This window comes from Triticum dicoccoides, chromosome 5A, assembly GCF_002162155.2.
Source record: "Triticum dicoccoides isolate Atlit2015 ecotype Zavitan chromosome 5A, WEW_v2.0, whole genome shotgun sequence".
Taxonomy (NCBI): Eukaryota; Viridiplantae; Streptophyta; class Magnoliopsida; order Poales; family Poaceae; genus Triticum; species Triticum dicoccoides.
Genome location: NC_041388.1, coordinates 568,653,737 through 568,660,788, shown reverse-complemented (window position 1 = coordinate 568,660,788; position 7,052 = coordinate 568,653,737). Strand labels below are relative to the sequence as shown.

General features: G+C 47.0%; 1 pseudogene; it reads left to right on the top strand.

The window, feature by feature from the left end:
* Window positions 1-4,467: 4,467 nt before the first annotated feature.
* Window positions 4,468-5,392, top strand: LOC119297908 (annotated as a pseudogene).
* The last annotated feature ends 1,660 nt before the right edge of the window (window positions 5,393-7,052 follow it).

The following is a 7,052-nucleotide window of genomic DNA, read 5'->3' as shown; positions in this document are numbered from 1 at the left end:
CCTTTTCCTTAAAGTAGAAAAACAAAACCAAGCTAGCAAAGCACAATAATTAATACCCAACAAAATATAATTGGCTCAATTAGTTTGTTTCTTTCAGACGTCTATATTGACAAAATATGGTGGAATGTGCATGTCACATTTTCTCCGTACTCTCTTTAAACTTCTTCTATACATATACATGATATACTCCACTTAAAGGTGCATTGTTTGCAATGTACAATATGTGTACTCTCGCCTTACTAAAATTAGAGCCAACTAGAAATCCAACCGATCTTGGCCAAACAATACCACATATAATGTGTGTCATGATTTCTTTTCTTATGTATTTAACCCCCTCTCGATGAAGAATCCGATTCCTTCCATACATTCTTAGAAGTTTTGGTCTAATTCATTTGTTTCCTTGAGACCATTTGTAAGTCTTGCTAGGGCTTGACCAAACAAGGCTCTAATGAGCATGGCGCCTTTTGTTCGAACTCCTCTTTAACTTCCTAAAAAATCACATGTAGCATGCTAGTAGGGCCGTAAGCATCATCGCTTCACTAAAACCGGTACCATACAACCAAGTTTGGTGAAACCGGGTCTAATTATAACTTCTGCTCGAACTCTCTTTACATGTATTCGACTCTCTCTCTCTCTCTCTCTCTCTCTCTCTCTCTCTCTCTGTGTGTGTGTGTGTGTGTGTGTGTGTGTGTGTGTGTCTAGTTAGCAGTACTTGAAGTAGTGGGGCAGTCCAACTGTGGCGCATGCACCTCACTTGACCTGTAGACAAAGAAGCATGGATGGATGATGCATGTGATGAGCTAGCTCACCGACGTAAGCATGCACAATGTGGAGGAAACGTCGTCGGCTCACTTGACTGTAAACAAACAGTACGCATGCATGTGCTCGCCGAACCGTCCGTTGATTTCTCTTCCACGCTCGGCAATCGGCAGGCGGCAGGCGGCGTCAGGAGATATCTTGGAGGCCCCGTCCTGTCTCACCAAATGGTGCTTCGTAGAGTATATTTATTATTTAGCCGCCTCACAAATTACAAAACCATACATGTCTCTGTCTATCTGAAAAAAGGTTATGTTCTATTTTCCTGAACACACACACAAAATAAGGCTATGTTCTATATATACACAAAAAAGTGGCTCTGTTCTATATATACACAACATGGCAAACGGAGAGAGATACCAAGAAAAGAAAAGTTTCTATACTTTTCCCTTTTTCATCGCCGCATTTTTTCGGGTGCTATCTTTCTTTGAATCTCACAACTAAATAGAGGTGTTTTCTCATGGACCTCTACAAATTCTTGTTGTATTTCCACAAATACATTTTTGCATGTTTGCAGTTGTTGCATGGGCGTCTTCTCTAGCTAGCCAGCTGATTACTTCGACGTGAGATCCGGTTTCTTGGAAGTTTTTTTTTTTGCTTGATCTGTTTCAAGAAAATACCACTCCCTCCCTCTCATATTAATTATCGCTGAAACGGATGTATAGTTACTAACCCCTAATAATGACAAAAAACATTGTTTTGCCAGCCCGTAGCTGCCTAGCTATACACATGTGGAGAGAGACCGACTCTTTAGTCCTATACGGAATACATAAAAGCCTTTGTCCATAAGTTAATTTCCGTGACCTGCAGCCTCGTAAGTTTAGCAAGTTCGACTCGGAAAACTTCCGCTCCATGGGGTAATCCAGATGAAAACTTGTTAAGCTGGCTAGCTGGTGTAAAACAAATAGAGGATAAATGCTCGAATTCTCTTGAAAACTAACTGATACGCCCATTATTTTTATGTGGTTCGCGATGTTGATAATTCTGCTATGACAACGATGGTATACAAGTGGTAGTGGCTAATTGTGACACTGACAAGTACTATCATGCATGGAGTTGACGAAGACAATGGTGTAGTGTGTATTGGTGGGCTATGCTCTAAACTAAGCTAAGGCATGCAGTAGCTCCTACTGAACAATCCCTCCCAGTCCTAGTTAAGCTAGCCTGGCTTAGCATGTGACTAACACAAACCCAGCAAAAGCGACATGTCACACTCATTGGTTCCCGACAAGTGTCCAATATATCTGTCTATCCTTTTGCAGGAGCTTCGGAATAAAACTCTATCTATCTGTGCTCACACATCTCTATGAGTAGCTAGTACACTTTCGCTAGCTAGCTTGCTAATTTGCTCCAATGTTATCTAGGCAGCCGCGTCACCCAAACTAATCAAACCACTTTTTTTTTTAAAAGGAGGAGCTCCCCGGCCTCTGCATCAGAGTGATGCATACGGCCATCTTATTAACCAAACTATTCAAACCACTTAGCGTACTCAATAGTCATTCTTCTCCGATGGACGTAGCTGATCTTCTCTATAATTGATAGACAATTATAACCGGTTAAATACTTACTTTGTTTTCTTATGATGTGGAGCCTTGATCAAATAGGACTTGATGTGCATGTCGCCTTCTGTTTGGACTATCTTTTAAGTTCTTACATAATGCTTTACGTAGTTGCTTTAAAGGTGTAGATCCTTTCTACGACTTCGATTCCAATTCTCTAACTTCCTCTCGATGAAAAGTCTCCTTTGATGTGAATATTCATAGAACCCTTGGCCTGACTAACCAATTTGTCTCCTTAACTAAGATCATTTGTGGGGCCGGGGCTTAGCCAAATAGGGCTCCTATGAGCAAGCAAGGCGCCTTCTGCTGGAACTTTTTTTACTTTCTTCTTTTATAGGAGTACTACTTAGAGCATCTTCAACAGGCGCATAAAAGTATCGCGTGCTAAAATAGTTTTAGCGTGCCACTGTAGCATTTTTTTTAGCGTGGTGGACCCAGCATTGGTTTAGCAGATGCCCAAAAACGCGTGCCCAAAACACGCAATGCAAATTCTGAAGCTTTTGATAGCGTTTTTTTAGCGCGTTCCCAATCTTTTTTGCGCGTGCACTATTTTACAGCTTCTACTGGAGCTGTCCGGCGTCCAAAAAACCTGAATTTTAGCGCGCGGAGCAGCTTTTGTGCGTCTGTTGAAAATGCTCTTAGTTCCTAAAAATAAAAATGTCAAAGTACACCACCCACGCTTCCTTTAGCAAAGGGAGGATCACGTTAGTTAGCATCACATACGTCCAAGCGGAGCAGTGCAAGTGTAGTACACCTCAGTTTATTTGCAGACATGCACAATGCATATGATTGAGGATACAAATGGTGACCCATTGAGCTTGCAGGATGCGGATGGATGACGACAACTAAACGTCGTGACATCAACCGTGAATGTACACCCGAGATATGTGAAAATGACAGGACGTAGCTACTGCGGTAGCTCGCGGGACTGGGCCGGGCCCCTGATGAACTGGTCGATGATTACGTGAGGACCAGCAAGCAGGTGCCCCGCCCATGCACCCACGTCGTCCCAGATATCCCATCTCCCCTATACATCATTTTTGGCCAGCCGCAGTTCCTCGAGCTAGTACGTACATGTCATCTTGAGTTGATGTTCAGCCCAAAGTGTGCATGCACCTTTGATCTCTCGCAGAGCATCATTCATGACTCAGACGCAACACGTACGTACGTACACACTTTGCACTAGCACATGCATGATGCATGGTGAACATGTATATATCGGCCAAACATATGATTAGCCGACAAGATATGTTGACCATTGGCAGATGCACCACGTAGCTAGGGTACGCACGCACGCACACACGCAGACGACGCTTCTTTTTTATTAAAAAAGGAAGAAGACCCCGATCTCTGCATCTGGACGATGCCTTCAGAAGGGAACGACGTTCGAGACGCCGTCATCGTCCGCCAAAACCGCAGTCAGGCGCGATTTTCACCGGAAGCCACGTCTTCCCGACCTCGCGGCTGGCTGGCACCGAGCGGAACCTCACCACGAAGACGTACGTCGCTGTCGGTATTGCAGCAGAGATCCGGCATCTCCTCACCGGCCCCTCCATGCGCCGCCGGTCGGCAGAAGGCCTTCCCGCGATGGATCCAAATAGGGCGTTGGATCCGCAGTCACCATCCCGACCAGAACAACCCACCCCGTCGGATGGGGCGCTGCCACCGCCGCCGTCCATTCAGGGCCGCCGCTCCGCCGGCGATGGTGCTCCGGCCACCACCGCACGGCCTGGGGTCCCTGCCCCAGCCGCCGCCTTCGGATCGCACGAGAGGAGTCGCCCCTGCCGCCTTAGATGAGATCCACAGCGTCCACCTGCCCAGATGCCTTCGGCACCGGGCCCGCCGCCACCGCAGCCCACGCCGCCGCGCCGGCGGCAGGAGGAGGCGCTTGAGGGTGCTGGCGGCGCTAGGGTTTCGGGGCCCCTGGCGTCACCCAGGGAGAGGCGACACTTCTTTATTGTCTGCCGCTTTTCTTTTTCATGGCATTTGGATCTTCTTTCACATCCAGTTGTGTATAGTAAGTAGGAGTATTTGTTTGCTTCTGATGCATGTATATATTTTTCCAAGAAAATAGAGAGAGAGAGAGAGAGAGAGAGAGAGAGAGAGAAGAAGAAGAAGAAGAAGAAGAAGAAGAAGAAGAAGAAGCTGTACACTGCACTGCAGTACGGTGGGAACTGGTTGATGCATGCCTACGCTGCAATGTACAGAGCCGCCCGGTCCACCGGCCTCACTCCTCCTGTTTATATACCATCCGTCCGGCGAGCGCGAACGCGATCGCTTGCTCAGACCACCCCCCCGGACCACTGCTTGCTCCTTCCTCCTTCCTGATCCACACACACGCGGCCTTGCTAGCTCCGGCCGTCCACCATGGAGAGAGAGGCAGAGGCGCGCCACCAGCTGCTGCTCCACGGCGTGAGCCTGGACCTGCGTCTCGACACGGCCACGCACCAGCGCGGCGCCCGGCGCCCGGCGTCCCCCGCGCCTACTCCCGTGGCCCTCGACCACGCAGGCAAGGAGGCTTTCTCGTGCAACTACTGTCACCGCAAGTTCTTGAGCTCCCAGGCGCTCGGCGGCCACCAGAACGCGCACAAGCTCGAGCGCACCCTTGCCAAGCGCAGCCGCGACGTCCCCTCCGAAACCGTCGCCACCGGGACTGCTTCCTCTTCCACGGCCGTCCACAGCTTGCTCCACGCCGGCGGCGGGGAGCTGTGGGGTACTCTGCTTCGCCCGCTGCTCCGGACTCCGCGACGATGGCGCCACTGATGGGCATGGGGACGGGCCGGGCTGGCACCGCAGCGGCCGGCGGGGAGGCGGTGGCGGAGATGGACCTGTCGCTCAAGCTCTGACGAGCTAGTCTAGTTGAGCCAACACTAGATTCCATATGCAAATGTGCATGGAGCCATGGACAATGGATACGTCTAGCTTGTAAACAACAAGTACCCCTAGGTAGTACTGGTGCTTAATAAGTTGTTGCATGCATGCACCTGGCGATTGATTAATTAATCGGATTATAGCTAGTATGCAGTTGATTGTTTCAGCTCACCCATCTATATATACTACTGGATTTCCTGATTAATATGCCCCCTTTGGAGTTTGGATTATGTGTAACCTTAACTAGATTACTGGATAACAAATCACACAAGCCCTCTGAATTTACCATATCAATCGATCGATCCATCTAAGAAACAACTAATGCTAGTACTATATACTCCTACATCTACATGTTAAAGACATCACTTTAACACTCCAGCCCAGTGCTACTACACCACATATAGAAGTAAGTAGCTTCTTTAGCACCGCACGGCGCCCTGTGTAATTTAGTGTAGTGTGTACCTTCCTGTCGTTACTTTGACGTGAGGCCCAGTTCTTGTCCGTAGAGTTATTTCTTGGAAGTTGCGTGCTAAGGGGCTGTTTTGTTCCCAGCCACAGTTTGTCAAGCCAAAATTTGGTAGCCACAGTTTAGTTGGCATTTGTTTGGTTTTTGCCACACTTTGGCTTGACACACTTTATTGCCCCATGTGGCTCACTTGTTATAGAGACAAATTTTTTGCCTACTTTTGCCAAAGTTTGACATCCAATTTCTCAGCCACACTTGTATGGCTTGCCATATTTGTGTGGCTAGCCACACTTTGGCTTGGCCACACTAGTCTCCAACCAAACAGATTCTAAGTTTTACAACGGCCATTTTCACCAGCTAACCCCTAACGGCAAAGACATTGCTTTGACGACGTGTCACTGCTCCCTGCCTATTACAACATCTAGCCTAGCTAGATGCTACACAGATCAGATACACCCCTCATGATCTGACTAGACGTCTAGTCATCCAACGCCCAACTAGCCAATACTTGAGTGCCAGATTTATATGCTTGGGAGATCAGTAGATACCGCTCTTCTAGTGGAGAGTAACTTACACTGGTAGCATACACCCTACCCTAGGCTATATCACTATCTTCATAGTGGGTAGTAACATATATGTGATGTCATGCAAAGGTTTATTCGTTAGGTTATAGACTCATATTGTCTTGAGATATGTGATGTTGCAATAACTAGCTAAGTTATTCAATTTACCTCTCTCCTCATTACCTCATTGTCATATAGACAAATTTGCTGAGTTTGACCTGATATTACTCTTGAAGTTACTCTCACTATGGTCAGTCTAAAGCTTCTACGTTTGGCATTAATAGTCACCTAACGTATCGTTTTGGCTTCGCAGTTTTTGACTGGAAGCGACCGTTAAATAACCATTTCTAAATCATAGCCGATGACAAGGTTAACTTGATTAACTTGATCCGCATGTATGCATGCACGCATATAGGTTGAAGTTTAGTTTGCCAAGCGTTAAATAATGAGAAGTTGGTTCTAAAGCTTGATCGGATGGCTATGACAGAGATGAAAGTCCATAAATTACGACATTGGTGTTTTCTTTTTTGGAGGCAAACCTTGGATTTCCGTGCAAGATTGATTGGCGTTTGTCGATCGTTTCCATGTGGTTAATTTGCAAAGTTGGTCTGCTATGACAGTGATGGTACGTTTACGACTAGTACTGGCTAATTAATCATCCTGAGAAGTACTATCATGAATATATTCTGAGATCTGTGAAGACAATGGTGTAGTGTGTGTTGGTGGGCCATGCATGCTCCAAAATGAGCTAAGGCAGGCAGTATAGCTCCTGCTGAA